General features: G+C 38.2%; 1 non-coding gene across 1 annotated transcript; it reads right to left on the reverse strand.

Annotated features, from left to right (window-relative positions):
- Window positions 1-8,340: 8,340 nt before the first annotated feature.
- On the reverse strand, window positions 8,341-8,447 carry LOC141645556 (small nucleolar RNA R71). The gene has a single exon (XR_012545036.1). It is a non-coding gene; the product is annotated as a small nucleolar RNA R71 (small nucleolar RNA).
- Between the last annotated feature and the right edge of the window lie 8,785 nt (window positions 8,448-17,232).

Below are 17,232 nucleotides of genomic sequence, written 5' to 3' on the forward strand. Positions count from 1 at the left end.
GAACCGGAGCCGCCAAAGGGGTGTTCTACAAAGAACCAAGTAGAAGGTCCCTTTCAATGCCGAAGAATACATATGAGCCGGGAATTATAAGTCAACTACAAGCTCAACTAGAAGAAGAAAGAAGAGCAAATGTTGCAATAGATGAGGAAATGCGGTTAATGACGGGAAAATTTGGTGCCATGGAAGCCTTTTTCTCAACTTGCAACCCCAGTCATCGTCCCCCTTTCGACCTAATGATCCGTTTGGGAGAGGGGGCGGTAGTGTTGCCGGTATGGGGTTTCAATGTAGTTGATTTAGCTCTCCCTTCCCCAAATGCTAAAAACTTGGTTTGATTAGGTTAATGAACCTCGGATTTTATATCGGTAGTTATGTAAACTTGAATACATTCTCATTTTCAATATATGAGATGTTCGTTTTGTTCATGTGGTGTATGTTGTCGAACTTGTTGGTTTAGCTTTTGTATGCAGGTTTGATGATGATTTGGCAGGGTACAAAATACGATGTCATTTAAATATGCCTAGCTTTTTTGGCGACTGAAATGTATTTATGGCGACGGATATCAGCCGCCAAAACAGAGTCCAAAAACAGAGTGCTTCTGATCCACTTAGGTGTACTGGCGACAGATGGCGACTGAAAGCCGTCGCCAAATTGGCGACTGAAGAGCGAAGTAGTCGCCAAATTGGCGACTGGCAAAAGTAATTAGAGACGGATGTCAGTCGTCAATTTGGCGACTACTTCCCTCTTCAGTCGCCATTTTGGCGACGGCCTTCAGTCGCCATTTTGTGATTTTGGCGACTACTTCTTCAGTCGCCAAATTTGGGGACTGACAACAGTCGCCAAATTTGGCGACTGACAATAGTCGCCCGTATTCTATTAGGCGACTAAAGCTCGAGACTGGTCTTGAGCGACTAATATTAGTCGTCAATTTGTCTTTGGAGATCATTTGCAGTCGCCCTTTTTTGTCGCCCGAATAGTTTTTTCTTGTAGTGGGCGATTTCGGCATGATTAACTAGCATAAAAATAAAGCAAACATGCAAAAATGAAAAAATCGACAAATCCTAGTATGGCCTCCTAGCTAATAAAATTAACTAGAAAATTACATATTTGGAAACAAACTCCTTGGTCCCTAGTATCTTTATTGGATCATCATCCAAGCATGCACCATCTTGCGGGATTTGGAACCTCTTCCAAAAATGCTCCGTCTCGAGGAAAAGCCGGAAATTAAAAAAATAAAAATAGATACAAATGAATACATAGCAAAACCTATTATACATTTGATCTAATTAAAAAAAAAACTATTAATAATTACAAATCGGCGATACGAGATCGCAATAAAAATTACAAACGAATCATTATTCTCATACATTTCGGGTAATAACGATTAAAAATAATTAAGCCATACTAGGTACAATAATTTGCATAAATAATTAAATAAACGACATTCATTCATTCAAAAATAAAATTATAAATAAAATGCTGTAAATTTCATGCCTAAATCGCCCCTTGAGCATTATCTTTTAAAATTGCTCGGTTTTGTGGAATTTATCGATTTTTACCGTTAAAAATCAATAATCAACATTTAAATCTCATTTAACCTCAAACTAATTGTCTAAACTGATTTAAAACTCCAAATTATTCCACACTAATTTCTTAAAAAATATTAGTTTGAATTGATATTATCCATGTGCTATTTAAATCGGTTTTTTTCACGACGTTGATAAACAAATCAAAAATAATTTTAACCATTACAAAATTTTGACACAAAATTTTTGTACATTCTGGAACTCTTCTAGAGACCTAAAAAGTTCAAAATTTTAGTCCAAAAATTTCGAATTATATTTATGAACAAAAACATCCATATTTATCGGTTTTTATCGAATAAAATCCAATAAACATAAAAAAATGTGAAAACATTTTCTAAATTTCACTTTTATCATATATAACATATTTTGGAATATACAAAAAAATTTCATACCCAGAAAACTCCCTTTATTATTTTTGAATAGAATAATCGATTTCTATCGATTTTTAACCATTAAAAATCATTAAACATGCAAATATTCCTTAACCTTTTACGAAATTTTACAGAACATTTGTAAAACTTGCATGTGATAACATATAAAAATTTCAATGTCAGAATCCAAGTTTAACTATTTTAGTTAACCTCTTAACCAAAATACGATATTTTCGACTCCGTTTTCTATAAAAATGATTAAAAATAGCAAAATAATTTCACAACTCACCAAATTAGACCACAAATCATTTGAGATCAGAAGGTATGTATGCAAAAATTTTCGTGCTAAAATCTTTATTTTAGCACCATTTTTTATTTTAAAATTATCTCATAATTAAATTAAAGTGCTTAAAATTAACATGCATAATACAAGCCATGGCTCTGATATCACTTGAAGGTCCATAACCCCAAATTAGACACTCTAATATTTAAGCTTTTAAATAAAAAGAAGAGGAAAAACATTTTTCTTTACATTGAGAGAAGGTAGTATTTGGGCACAACCAAGATCTCCATTTTGGTTGTTCTAGAACTATACATATTGGCAAGATCCTCCAAATCAAGCTCCCAAAGAGAAAGCCTCCTTATACACTGTTGACGATGTGAGAGCACGCGCGGCGAGGGAATTATACAGTGTTGACGACGGTGGACACCCCGGTTTACACCAAAAAAAAAGAGAAAGCCTCCTTACATGATGCACTCAAGTACTTACCCAACAATATTACAAATATTAACTAGATATTAAGTAAGATTACCCTTGAAAAATATACAAATCTATTACTAACACTCTTGTTAATTTTGTTTTGAATTATTAACACTTAATAATTTTCTTTTGATTTTTACAGAGAAGAACAATATTTTTCCACATGCAAAACAAGTGAAGGAAAAATGAACAACACCAATGTTGTGTAGGAGAGACTTGGCAGTCCATGTAAGCTAGTGGGGAAGTGTTTTCTTCTTATTTAATTACACCCAATCATCATGTGAATGGGTTAGAACAAAAGTAATTATGGGGAAGTAAAATGTGTAAGAGAAATGATGGTGTTTAAAGCAACACACACACGCACACACTACCACATTCACTAACACGGTCCAAAATGACCTATTTACCGGTCCATTTTGGTTCTTATATTTGTCGCACAAATACGTGTAACTTTTATTTAAACATCGATTTATGTTTAAATGCTTCCCAAATAAATTCGTCTAAAACACTCTGGAAATATACGTGTACAGCTACACATATACTTTACGTACCAATACTAATCAAATTAGTAAATTAGTATTAATTTAGCAATTAACCGTTAAATCATTAATTCCCGTCTCAAATAATTTATTATTCAATTATCGAATAATTGAATAATAATTTCTGCGCCTCGAGTTCACAACTCGATATCTCTCTAAATCAATTTAATCGACTAACCTTTTTTTAGTCAATTTATCAAGGGACTAATTAAACTATATCTCATACAATTAATTAGCTTTCGTGTTGGGGCTTGTTCCTTTAGGTGTGACTGAAAGGGATCAGCTGAACACCGCCGTCTCACGACAGTAACGTCAAACCCTAGTCTGCCAACCCTTATCGATATACGTTGATCAACTGACAAGTATTGCCAATGAATATCCCATGCATATTCTTTATAAGATTTAATAATATTAACATGCACAATTGTGGAGGACAAATACTACAACAAAACCAACCACGAAGAGAACCGAGCGTCCTCAAATAGTATTCACCAACCTGGGGTCAACCTATGCTAGTGCCCTAAAAAGACTTATGGACCAAGGGAAACTATAACCAATTGGACCCACTCTGGATCCATCGGAGGCTAAGAAAACCCGTTTCTGGAATCCGAAAGCCTATTGCCAATACCACCAGGGGAAAGGTCATGACACGGAAGCCCGCTTAAGCTCAAACACATCATTAGTCATTATTACTCACCAAAACAATATTTATATCATTAAAAACTACTCTTAGTAGAGTGATAAGCAAAGGTCGGATCCCAAGGGACGGGTATCGATTTAGAATTTCAATTGCAAGTAGTTATGTCTCAGGGTGTCACGATTATTGGTTGAGATGAGATGTAGTCTAACCTAGTCAACAAGATGAATGTAAATTATTGAAAACAAAGTAAAGCAATTAAAGGGGTTTGTAAACAATTGATTAAAGGCACTAGAGTGTCATGGGTTCATAAGGAAATCATGAAAATAGATAATACAAACATTCTCTCAAATAAACACAAGCAACTTAGTGTTGTGATCGGATCGAGTTAGTGTATATCTTACAATCCCTAGGAAGATTTAGGTCCCGCAGTCGAGTCGATCAAGACTTTACAATATCTACAAGCCGACTTAGTCTCTTCCTATTCAACTCTATGCATGGTCTAACAAGGCTTGAGTTGGTTTATGTCTTACAAGCCTCATTGAAAAGATAAGAGATGGGTAAAAAATGCAAGGTTTCATAGTCTAGCATTTCATCAAACATAACATGTGCATAGGTTGAAATCACAACAAGCAAGAAATTAATTATGAAAGCATATTAATTTAAGCATAGATCTAATCCCATGATTGATTCCCCTAATTCCCCACTAACCCTAGCTAAGAGTACTCACTCATGATGAAGTTTAACATGCTAATAAGGATGTCAATCATATTAACAAAGCAAAACATGACGAATAAGTAAAGTGATTAACAATAATTAAGGAAAGGTAAAGGGATTATACCAACTTGAGATGATCCAAATATAAAGCAAAGAATAATAGAAGGAAACTTGAAGATTGATGGAGAGTTGTCAATCCTCCAATAAACCCCAAATAATCTTCTAATTACCCAAATAAAACTAAGAACAATTAAGAGATTAAGGAAAGATTAAGATGTGATTAATATTGAAATGTGTATTATAACTTTGATTAAGACTAAATTAAGAGATTTAGAAGAAGATTAGTACTTGATTCCAAGATTGATTATGATATGATGCTAATCTAGGTAGTACAATAGGGTATTTATACTAAAATTAAGTACAAGGATTAGGGTTACTAAGGGCTTAAATGACGATTAAGGCCCTAAGAGAAGCTTGATAATTTGAAACTCCCGAGGGACATGCGCGGATGAGTAGCAACTCCCAAGGAAATCCGCGCGTCCTGGCCTGAAGCATGCTTGGTTCTGTAAGGGGATCCGCTCGGGCTGGCATCGGGAAGCTCGGATCCTAGATCTGGGACGCTCGTGCTGAACTCGAGACGCTCGAATCCTGGTGTAGGGTTATTCTCTTGTTCTTGGCTACCTAACAATCTGTAGCGACTGTCCTAGGCGATTATGAACCCTAGCAAAAAAAACCCTACGCAGCCTTCTGCTAGACGTTTTTTCTGATTTATTTCTTCATTATGGCACGTAATTCATTAATTAAAATGAAGCACAAACACTCTAGTAGGCTTCAAAAGATGAAATCAATAGGAAAAAGTAATGATAATATGAAGAAAACCCTAAATAAGGGACCATCAGAGGAGGACGTGCTAAGAACAAAACCTATGCAGGAGGTCAATGGTATTACTGGTTTGTCCTTTGAAGATGATCCTGAAAGATCATAGATCAAAATTAGACTCTTTAATTAAAAATAAATTATCTCATAATATGTTATTTTAGTGATAAACTCCCAGACACGGTTTCGTCTTCAACTCGCATAAACTCCTCCCTTTGTTCTCCCTGTCGGCCATCCTTCTACCGCCTCACCGGCTACCATAACCAACCATCAAATCCTCTCCATTTCCACTGTTCTAGGCGCCTGTAATACCACGGTTTTCTTAGTCCTATTACTCGGCCGAGTAATGTGTCGGGTGTTTTCTGGTCAGGCTACTGTCCAGGTGATGTGACCATAATTAGCGCATATTTAGCCCCCGAATTAGCCTCGTTCCCATGCTTTTTAGTGCATATTTGGGTCATTTATTGTCTTTAGTTCTTTGTTTTGCATATTCTTTGAGATTTTGATCCCTTGGTAGGAAAGGAGTGCAAATCTTGGTTTTTCATGGCAAAACGAGACTAAATTGATTGAATTCAATGACCAAGCATCAAGGAGAGACAAGATTAGAAGACCTTTGTACATATGATAGTAGATGAGCAATGTTGAGAAAGGATCCTTGCATCCCCGAGGAAATCCCTAAGGATTTTATGAAGAAAAGGGAAGAAAAGAAGAAGAAATACTGCTGAGCTACAATACGAGCGGCTTCTCCACAATCTGCCCGTCCTCCACCAGCACAATCCGTGCGTCTTCCTCCAAAGATGCCCGGGTTAGCGGCCACCAGAATCCGTCCGGATTCCCCGGAAGACGCCCGTCTTCCCCTGCCTGAATCCGCCCGTCCCGACTCCAATACGCACGGATTCCAGTACAGCGAAATTTCGTCTTCTCCAAGCTACAAAGAAAGAAGCCCTTCCTTCGAAAAATACCGGCTCCTCCCTGCTCAATCTAAAAAGTGTAATTACTAGTTTAGCCTTTAGTTAACCCTAATGCATCCACCTAATTTCCACTATAAATACCCCATTAGTCTAATTAGAAGAGCATGTTCTTCTTATCAATAATTAGAGTAGTTAGTATCAATCAAATCTCTCTTTAGTATTGTAATCAACAATTAATCAAGTTTTAATACAAGTTTTATTTCCTTAATCTCTCTCTTGTTCATCCTTTATTTTGGGTAATTGAAGATTATTTGGGTTATTATTGGGAGATTGACAACCTCTCAATCAAGCATCAAGTACTTCTTTTATTCTTTGCTCTATTATTAGAATCATTAGTAGGTATAATTCTCTTAATCCCCTTTTAATTATTGTTAATTACTTTCATTTATTCATCATGTTTCCTTTTGTTGGTATGATTGACAACCTTGCTAGCATGATCAACATGATAATGAGTGAGTAGTGACCTAGATAGGGTTAATGGGTAATTAGGGGAAACCGACATGGGGAATGATTCATGCTTAAATTAATATGCTTTCATGGTTTATTTGCTTGCTTGTTTTGATGTCAACTCATGCACATGTTATGTTTGATGAAATGTGAGCCTATGAATGCTTGCATTTTTTACCCATCACCTATCTTTTCAATGAGACTTGTAAGACATAAACCAACTCGAGTCTCATTAGACCATGCATGTTGTTGAGTAGGGAAGACTAAGTGGACTTGTAGGTGTTGTACAATCTAATCGATTCGGCTCCGGGACTCAAACTTTCCTAGGATTGTAAGATATAACCCAACTCAATCCATCACAACAATAATTGCTTGCTTATAATTTGAGAACATGTTTGTATGATCAATTCCCATGATTCCCCTATAACCCCATGACACCCTAGTGCTTTTTATCAATTGTTTACAACCCTTTTAATTCATCTTGCTTATTTACTTTCATTGCTATTTAGTTAGTGACCTTCAACATCAACCCAAATTGTGACACCCCTAAGACACCACTAGTTTTAATAGAAATCTCATCTCAATTCCTGTCCCTTGGGATCCGACCTTTACTTGCCTCTTTACTAATTGTAGAGTTGTTTGTGAAGCTATAAATTGTGTTTTGATTCGGACGTGACCCAACGGCAACATCTATTAAATTGTGAACACGAAACGGACCGATCAAAAATGGCGCCGTTGCCGGGGACGGTGTTAACTTGATTTAGATTTTCTTATATTGTTACTAGTTGTGTCTTTCTTTGCCTTGGGAAAGTAAAACTCCTCAAATTTTGTTCTAATTGTTTTCGAGTTGTTTGATATTTTGCATGTCTAGAAGGTCATAAGGTGATTTGTTACCTTTTGACCGTGAAATTGAAAGAACCTTGACAAACAATAGGAGATTTGCTAGGAGGAATTTGAGAGGTATTAGTGAGGTAGTGGATATTCAACCAACTATTGAGTTCATCAACCCTTTTGCAAGAGAAGGTGAGGAGAACCCAACACAAAATACCCCACAAAATCAACCTACAATGCCTAAATTTTCATCACATTCCGTACCCACCGAGGAGAACCTACCCAATGGTACTCCCATACCACAACATTTGACCGGAAATTTTATTGCCAAATCCGCCTTTATCCAATTAGTCGAAAGGAGCCAATTTGGGGGGATGCCTAGTGAAGACCCTCATTCTCATATAGAAACCTTTTGTGACTATTGTGATGCGATTTCTCAAACCGGTGTGACTCAAGACCAAATTCGATGGGTCTTATTTCCTTTTTCTCTAATCGGCACCGTGAAACAATGGTTGAAGGGCCTTGATAAGGCCACTCTCGGAATAGATTATTGGAAGAAGTTGGCTCTAGCTTTCTACAAAAAGTTCTACCCACCGGAAAAGACTAACATGCTAAGAGCTCAAATTACGGGTTTTAAGCAAAGGGATGAAGAATCTTTGTATGAAGCTTGGGAGCGGTTCAAGGGAATTTGTCGCTCATGTCCTCACCATGGACTTAGCGAGTGGTTCTTGGTACAACAATTTTGGAACGGTTTATATGAATATTCAAGGAACATTCTCAACATGGGATCAAATGGAATGTTCACCGAAGTTGATGACAATCAAACATGGAACAATATTGAGGAAATGGCGGTCCATAACTCACAATATAGTAGACCTCGCAAGGCTACTAGAGGAGGAAGGCATGAAGTGGACTCCGTTACTCAATTGGGTGCTCAACTTAGTGCTCACATTGACACAATCAATTTGAAGTTTGAAAAGGCTATGTCTAGACTTGAAGAAGCCTCAAAATCACCAAAGTATCATGTTAATGCCATGACGGCATCCTCATCAATCCCAAGCGGGATATGTGAGAATTGTGGAACTTTGGGACATGACCAAAGTGAATGTAGGGGAACAAATGAACAAGTGAATGCTTTCCAAGCATACAAGAGTGGTACCCCTTAGTCCAACTATTACAATGAAAACACCAAGTTTCATCCAAATCTCTCATACAAAAGCCAAAATGTTCAAAACCCTCAAACAACATACACCCCACCTCCCATGAGAAACCAAAATCAAAGACCCTTTTACAACCAAAACCAAGGTTACCAAAACCAAAATCCATACAATCACCAAAATGACCAAGGTTTTGATGTTCAAAAAGCGGTCCTCCAAATGCAAAAGAATCAACAAGAGTTTTTCACTCAAATGCAAAAAGATAGTCAAGCAAAGGAAACCACCATCAACAACATTCTAGCTCACACCAAGATGTTGGAAACACAATTGACTCAACTAGCATCTTCAAGCTCACAAAGACAAAAGGGGCAATTACCACCTCAAGGTAATCCCCCAAGACATGAAACGGTTAGTGCCATTCACTTGAGAAGTGGTACAAGGTATGAAGCACCGAAGAAGCAAGTTGAGGATGAAGTTGTGGAAGCTAGTGATAAGGAAGAAATTGTGCAAAACTCCAAAGATGGAGAATCATCAAAAGAAGAGATTTCATAGAAAAATGAAGACAAGGTCAAGGAGAAGGAGCCCATTGTGATTAGACTTCCTTTTCCAAGTCGTCAAGCCAAGCCCAAATTTGATGACCAACTTGGAAAGTTTTTGGAAATTGTGAAGAATTTGGAAGTCTCAATTCCTTTCACGGAATTAATCAATCACGTGCCGGCCTATGCGAAATACATGAAAGACATCCTCACAAAGAAGAAGTCGATCCGGAAACTTGAGACTATCGCCTTCACTAAGGTGAGTAGTGCAATACTTTTAGGGAGCTCACCTCCAAAACTAAAGGATCCGGGAAGCTTCTCAATACCGTATACCATTGGCGACACCATGATCAACAAAGCCTGATGTGATCTAGGGGCTAGTGTGAGTGTTATGCCGTACTCGGTGAGTAAAAGGTTGGGGATGAGAGAGCTTCAATTCACCAATATCACACTCCAAATGGCCGATAGAACGACGAAGACACCATTAGGGATATGGGAAGATGTCCCCGTGCGAATTGGGAAGTTTTTCATCCCGGTGGATTTTGTAATTGTTGATATGGAGGAAGATTCCAACATTCCAATCATTCTAGGAAGACCCTTCTTACACACCGCGGGTGCGGTGATTGATGTAAAACATGGAGAGGTCACTCTAGAGTTGGGAGATGAGAGTATAACTTTTAATCTTGACAAGACTATGAGAGCTCCCCGTTTAGATGAATCGTGTTTTATGATCGATCATTATAGTCGGAAGGATGAAAGGAAGAAGTCGGAACTCCAATGGAAGAAGAAAATTGAAGATGCTCCATTCAAAGAGCAAGTGAATTGTGACAAAGAGAGCTTGCAAAGCTCATCAAAGACAAACTATGAAGAAGATGGCCTCATTGGCCAAGAAAAGGAAATGGGAGAGTTGTCTCCATCAAATCAAGAGATTTGCAATGATCAACTTAATGAAGTATGTGGTCTTTGGGACGACGAATTTGAAGGGATTTTTAATCCCTACATTGATAATGCCATCGATCAAGACCGACAACAAGGGCCAAGGTCTATTGAAGACCTCTATCATGATAATGAACAAGCTTTTCATTACTTTTTCAATGTGTTGAGCAACATCAACAACACCTTGAACATGCCCCCTTGACATCTCATCAAGAATGAGAGTTTGGTGGAGTCCTCCCTAAACCACCATTTGTAAATATTTCTAACTCCCTAACTTGCATTTCAATTCTTGTATTGCATTTTTGTCATTTTTGGATTTTTATACTTTGATCAAGATAATTATCATGTTTGAGAGAAGTGAGGGAGGGACTAATAATTTCAATTAATGTGTAGTGCTTTAGCTTAGTGTGGGGATGGAAATTGCCTAGGCTATCCATGCCTTAGTAGTGCCCCCACAATGAAGAACACAAGATATGAAGAAGAATGGAAAAATGACAAGGGATTGGCAAAGTACACGGATGGAACTGAATCCGGGTACAAAGGGGTCGAATCCGAGCGGATTCAGAAGAATCCGCCCGTCTTCAGGCAATCCGGGCATATTGGGTAAAAGACGCACGTCCCTTTTGAGCTGAACTTTTGATATTTTTGACTGACAGCGAATCCGGGCGTCCTGCATCCTAATCCGCCCGTCCTGAAAAGGAAGACGCCCGTCTTCTTGGCTGAAGAAAACAAGAAAAATCCTTGTGAAGGAATCCGCCCGTCTTCTGCAGAAGACGCCCGTCCCGTGTTTGTAAATCCGAGCGTCTTCACTGAAAGACGCCCGTCTTTAGGCGAGTTTTTCCAAACCCAGAAAAGGCAGAATCCGCCCGTCTTGCCCCTGCAGTTCAAATTTTTCGGGTTTTTATAAACCACCTCCCACCTTCATTTCTTCATTCCTTCATTCAAAACACTACTCATAAACCTCAAAACCCTCGTCCTCTCCATTACAAAAACAAAATTCCTCAACAACATTCACCAAAATCGAATCAAAACATCCTTTTAACAACAAATCAATCACTCCTCTTTGAACAAAAATCAAAACCAAGCACAAAATCTTCAACCTTTGAGTCGATTTTTGAATTCACAAAGGCAAAGCCTTTCATCTTTAAATCGATTTGGGTGTACTAGAAATTGAAGATTTTTCCCTCTTTTGTTGGTTAATTCATCAATGGCAAGGACTAAGGGAGCAACAAAGGCAACAAAGGCAAAGGCAACAAAGGCAAAGGCACTTTCATTAAGGCAAAAGACTCTTCAAGCAAAGAAAGCATTGGCTATGGTGGTAGCAAACCCAAACTTGGAAGTGCAACAACAACAACAACCTCCCATGGGAGCAACAACATCTACTACTCCGGAAATTGATCAACTTGCAAAGTATCCGGAGGTAATTTTTATTTCCAAATCCCATAGGGACACTTTTGCCAAGTTTTCTAGAAAATCATTTCAATTTACCAAGTTTATTTGTGAAGATACCTTAGAAAAATTTGGTGTCCTTGAGCAAACTAGAGCCTTTTTCAAAGCCATGGGGTTGGAGAAATTGTTTGAATCAAAAGAATTGACATACCCCTCCCTTACCTTAGAATTTTTGAGTTCTTTGAAAGTTAACAAGGTTGAGACCATGGAGACCATCGAGTTTCGTCTAGCTAATGTTAGTAGGCGCATCGCCTTTGAGGAAATGGGTAAAGCTTTGGGTCTTAGTGATTCTCCAAGTTATTTTAAGAATGTTGGCAAATATGACCCCGACCCTCTTTGGGAGGCGATTTCCGGAAGGAAATTTGAAGACTTTCATGCGAGTCGTGCTCTATTAGTCCACCATCCGGGCATTAGAGTGTGGCACAAGGTCGTAGGGAACACCATCAATGCAAGAAAAGACACCAACCATTTCACCAAACTCAATTTTGTTCTTTTTGAGTCGGCTTTGAACGTTGGTAGGGAATTCACCAAGCCTTTTAACTTTCTAAGGCTTTTGGTGGATAGATGGTTAAATATTGATTGTGGGAAGAAAGGCACTACCGTTATTGTGAATGGCGGCCTAGTCACTATCCTAACTAAATACTTTGATCCTAACTTCAACAAAGATAACAAGTATAAGGCGCAAGAGGGTGGTCATCTCGTTGATATGCATACTATGATACACAAGTACAAGTGGGTTGCCCATAACCCTCTTGACACCAAGTATGGATGGCTCACTAGTGCGGCTAGTTCTTTCACTTTGCCTTCAATGATTTGTCGATTGAGTGTCCACAGGACCAATTATCTACTTCCCCTTTCAAAAGAGCCCGAGTATATTATCCAACAACAAAAGGGTGAACTTAAAATGCCCTCCTCTTCCATTGTCACACCACCTTACCCTTTTGAGTACCAAGAGTTCAAGCCGGAAGGTGTTGAAGCAAGAAATGATTATTTGACTCTTCTCATGCAAGCAATGCACAAGCAAGCCTTTGAGGATCAGAAAAATGCTTACATAGCTCAATATCCACCCCTCCTACATTTAGCTAGGCAAGGACTACTTGACCCATCAGGTCCTTTGCCTAGTTGGGCGGATAAGGAAGTCCTATTTCCGAGTGCATCTAGGGTTGTTCCGGGTGATAATGAGGTTGTTGGTAATGAAGAGGTTGATGATAACATTGATGAAGAAGCGAGTGAAGAGGGAAGTGGCAATGAGACCACTTCTAATGAGGATGATGATGATAGTGATGATATGATGGAAGATTAGCAAGCTTTGGAGGCTCCTACCCTCTCAAGGTATGTCTATTTCTCTCTTTGTTTTATTTATTTTTCTTGATCATTGTTGGAGTAGTCCTAGCACCATAGAGGACTCACACCTCGGTACTTTTGAGGTGTTCTCATTTTATTGTTCCCACCTTTCAAAATCGAAAATGTAAAAATTAGTTTCATGTATTGCATAGTGTGTGCATGAACTACACCCATCCTTGGACATTAGCAATAATGTCTAGATCGGTTTGGGGAAGTTAATGCATACACAACGGGAGGTAATCTAAATTATCCTCTCCGTCATAAACAAAAACCATGCATCATGTAGTGTAGATTAGTATAGCTTGCATTTAGTGTAGAAATCATGCATCATGTTTGCATAATTTCCCATCATTTTGGCCATTGAAGACAATGCCCATATTAGTGTGGGGTTGGGGAATTCTAATTTAACTTTTATTCAAAAATCCAAAAAATTGAAAATTTCGAAAAATCCATAAAAATTTGAAAATTGAAAAACCCAAAAACATGTTTATTTCCTTTGTAGTGTAGTCATATATATTGTTGTATATATTGTGTTTGTTCTATCCTTGTTCACATTGATTGACAACGCCACATCAGAGACATGAGGATCATGAAGACCGCATGGTATGATCTTTCCAATCTCCTTTTTCCTCTTTATGTTAATGACTATGTGGCTTTATTTTGATTGATGCGATATAACAATGTGAATTTAGGACTTGCATTTAGTTTATATGACATATTAGTTGATAGAATCACTTGCATTAGGATGTATATATTAGTTGCATCATGGCATGTAGTTGCATTTAGATAAAACATTTTGAAAAGTGCCTAATTGAGAACTTTGACAAGAGCAACTAAGCCATTACAAATACTTTTTCAACTAGAGACTTTGCCTACTAGAATGGTTGTAAAACACCCTAGATAGTGTCATACTAGTGTCTTTTGACCCATGACCCAAAGCCTAGTCAAGGGTTTGCATGTGAGTCACCTATCCAACCCCGTGATGCGATGTGGACTTGGTTAACTTGTCTAGGTGACCTTGATTGACCTTGTGGTAAGGCAACCCAAAAATACTTTCTATCAATAAGCTTGAAGTGCTCATTTCGAAAATTTTGTTATGTGGAAGTAATTTAATGCTAAGGAAACCTCAAATGTTATGAAATGTTGAAATGTTGAGAAATTTAGTTATTTTGATGGAGGCGTACCACTTCGATGTGCTTTGGAGAGGGATCCATTGAATTGGGCCCCCACACGGTTTTGAATTCGACCGCCCAGAGACAGAGTGACTATCACCCCGAAAAGCTATTGTCTAGAGGTTAACCGGTTGCCTAATAAGCGATTGGCGAAAGCAAAGGACACTAGCTCGGAAGGGACAAACCCCATCTTAAATTTTTGAAATGTGAAAGTTAAATGAGGACAATTTTGAATACTAGTCATATCCACCCTTGTTTATAAAGATTTGAGCATTTCATTCCCAAAAAGCCTTTTTGTCAAACCACTTTGTCGAGCTTGGGACGATCCATGACCTTTACTTTTATAGAGAATTCGAGACTTGTCATGTCATATGCTACTAGCATCAAAGGGATCATCATTCCACCACCATCCGATCGCTCTTGACGAAAGCATTTTGAAATTGAGGACGAAACTAGTCTAGTTTAACACCATTTGGAGGTGATTTAGTGCCATTCTCTTAGCCTTAGTAATTTGTTGAACTAGTATTTGTGAAGGATTATATGCTCTTAAATTTGTTCTCTTTTAGTTGCCTCCGCCACTTGATGAGGAAGTCGCTATTCCTTTTGTAGATGCATCCATTATTTGATTTTTGCGTGCTTAATGTTTGGATGTGTCGCCATTTTGGCAAGACCCACCTTGCCTTGCAAGAAGGCATCCTACCTCATGGTTGTCTTGTTGTCAGTTGAAGGGGCGGAGTGAGACCCGCTAATTGTCTCATATCGGCTATGTTATTTGGTTAGTTTAAATAATGGTCCTAGTCTTTGTCACCTCTTTACTCGGGACGAGCAAAGGTTCGGTTTGGGGATATTTGATGTGACCATAACTAGCGCATATTTAGCCCCCGAATTAGCCTCGTTCCCATGCTTTTTAGTGCATATTTGGGTCATTTATTGTCTTTAGTTCTTTGTTTTGCATATTCTTTGAGATTTTGATCCCTTGGTAGGAAAGGAGTGCAAATCTTGGTTTTTCATGGCAAAACCAGACTAAATTGATTGAATTCAATGACCAAGCATCATGGAGAGACAAGATTAGAAGGCCTTTGTACATATGATAGTAGATGAACAATGTTGAGAAAGGATCCTTGCATCCCCGAGGAAATCCCCAAGGATTTTATGAAGAAAAGGGAAGAAAAGAAGAAGAAATACTGCTGAGCTACAATCCGAACGGCTTCTCCACAATCCGCCCGTCCTCCACCAGCACAATCCGTGCGTCTTCCTCCAAAGACGCCCGGGTTAGCGGCCACCAGAATCCGTCTGGATTCCCCTGAAGACGCCCGTCTTCCCCTGCCTGAATCCGCCCGTCCCGACTCCAATACGCACGGATTCCAGTACAGCGAAATTTCGTCTTCTCCAAGCTACAAAGAAAGAAGCCCTTCCTTCGAAAAATACCGGCTCCTCCCTGCTCAATCTAAAAAGTGTAATTACTAGTTTAGCATTTAGTTAATCCTAATGCATCCACCTAATTTCCATTATAAATACCCCATTAGTCTAATTAGAAGAGCATGTTCTTCTTATCAATAATTAGAGTAGTTAGTATCAATCAAATCTCTCTTTAGTATTGTAATCAACAATTAATCAAGTTTTAATACAAGTTTTATTTCCTTAATATCTCTCTTGTTCATCCTTTATTTTGGGTAATTGAAGATTATTTGGGTTATTATTGGGAGATTGACAACCTCTCAATCAAGCATCAAGTACTTCTTTTATTCTTTGCTCTATTATTGGAATCATTAGTAGGTATAATTCTCTTAATCCCTTTTTAATTATTGTTAATTACTTTTATTTATTCATCATGTTTCCTTTTGTTGGTATGATTGACAACCTTGCTAGCATGATCAACATGATAATGAGTGAGTAGTGACCTAGCTAGGGTTAATGGGTATTTAGGGGAAACAGACATGGGGAATGATTCATGCTTAAATTAATATGCTTTCATGGTTTATTTGCTTGCTTGTTTTGATGTCAACTCATGCACATGTTATGTTTGATGAAATGTGAGCCTATGAATCCTTGCATTTTTTACCCATCACCTATCTTTTCAATGAGACTTGTAAGACATAAACCAAATCGAGTCTCATTAGACCATGCATGTTGTTGAGTAGGGAAGACTAAGTGGACTTGTAGGTGTTGTACAATCTAATCGATTCGGCTCCGGGACCCAAACTTTCCTAGGATTGTAAGATATAACCCAACTCAATCCATCACAACAATAATTGCTTGCTTATAATTTGAGAACATGTTTGTATGATCAATTCCCATGATTCCCCTATGACTCCATGACACCCTAGTGGTTTTTATCAATTGTTTACAACCCTTTTAATTCATCTTGCTTATTTACTTTCATTGCTATTTAGTTAGTGACCTTCTACATCAACCCAAATTGTGACACCCCTAAGACACCACTAGTTTCAATAAAAATCTCATCTCAATTCCGGTCCCTTGGGATCCGACCTTTACTTGCCTCTTTACTAATTGTAGAGTTGTTTGTGAAGCTATAAATTGTGTTTTGATTCGGACGTGACCCAACGACAACATCTATTAAATTGTGAACACGAAACGGACCGATCACCAGGAACACTCGGCCGAGTATAGTAATACTTGGCTGAGTAAGGCGTACTCGGGCGAGTACTCTTGGTACTCGACCGAGTATCCGGTCTGACGGGAATTATTTCCGCGGTTTGGTTAAGGATGATTAAAGTTATAAATCGTGTTTAACACTTTTACTTTTCATTTTTACCAAAACCTAAATCACTTCTACGTTCTCTAATCATTCCTAATCACTCCCTAGACCATTGATCATTTGTGAGTCTTCTCGTCAGTGGGGTTGGTAAGTCATTAGTCGTATATCTTTTGTTGGATTTGTCTTT

Source organism: Silene latifolia, chromosome 2, assembly GCF_048544455.1.
Source record: "Silene latifolia isolate original U9 population chromosome 2, ASM4854445v1, whole genome shotgun sequence".
NCBI lineage: Eukaryota > Viridiplantae > Streptophyta > Magnoliopsida > Caryophyllales > Caryophyllaceae > Silene > Silene latifolia.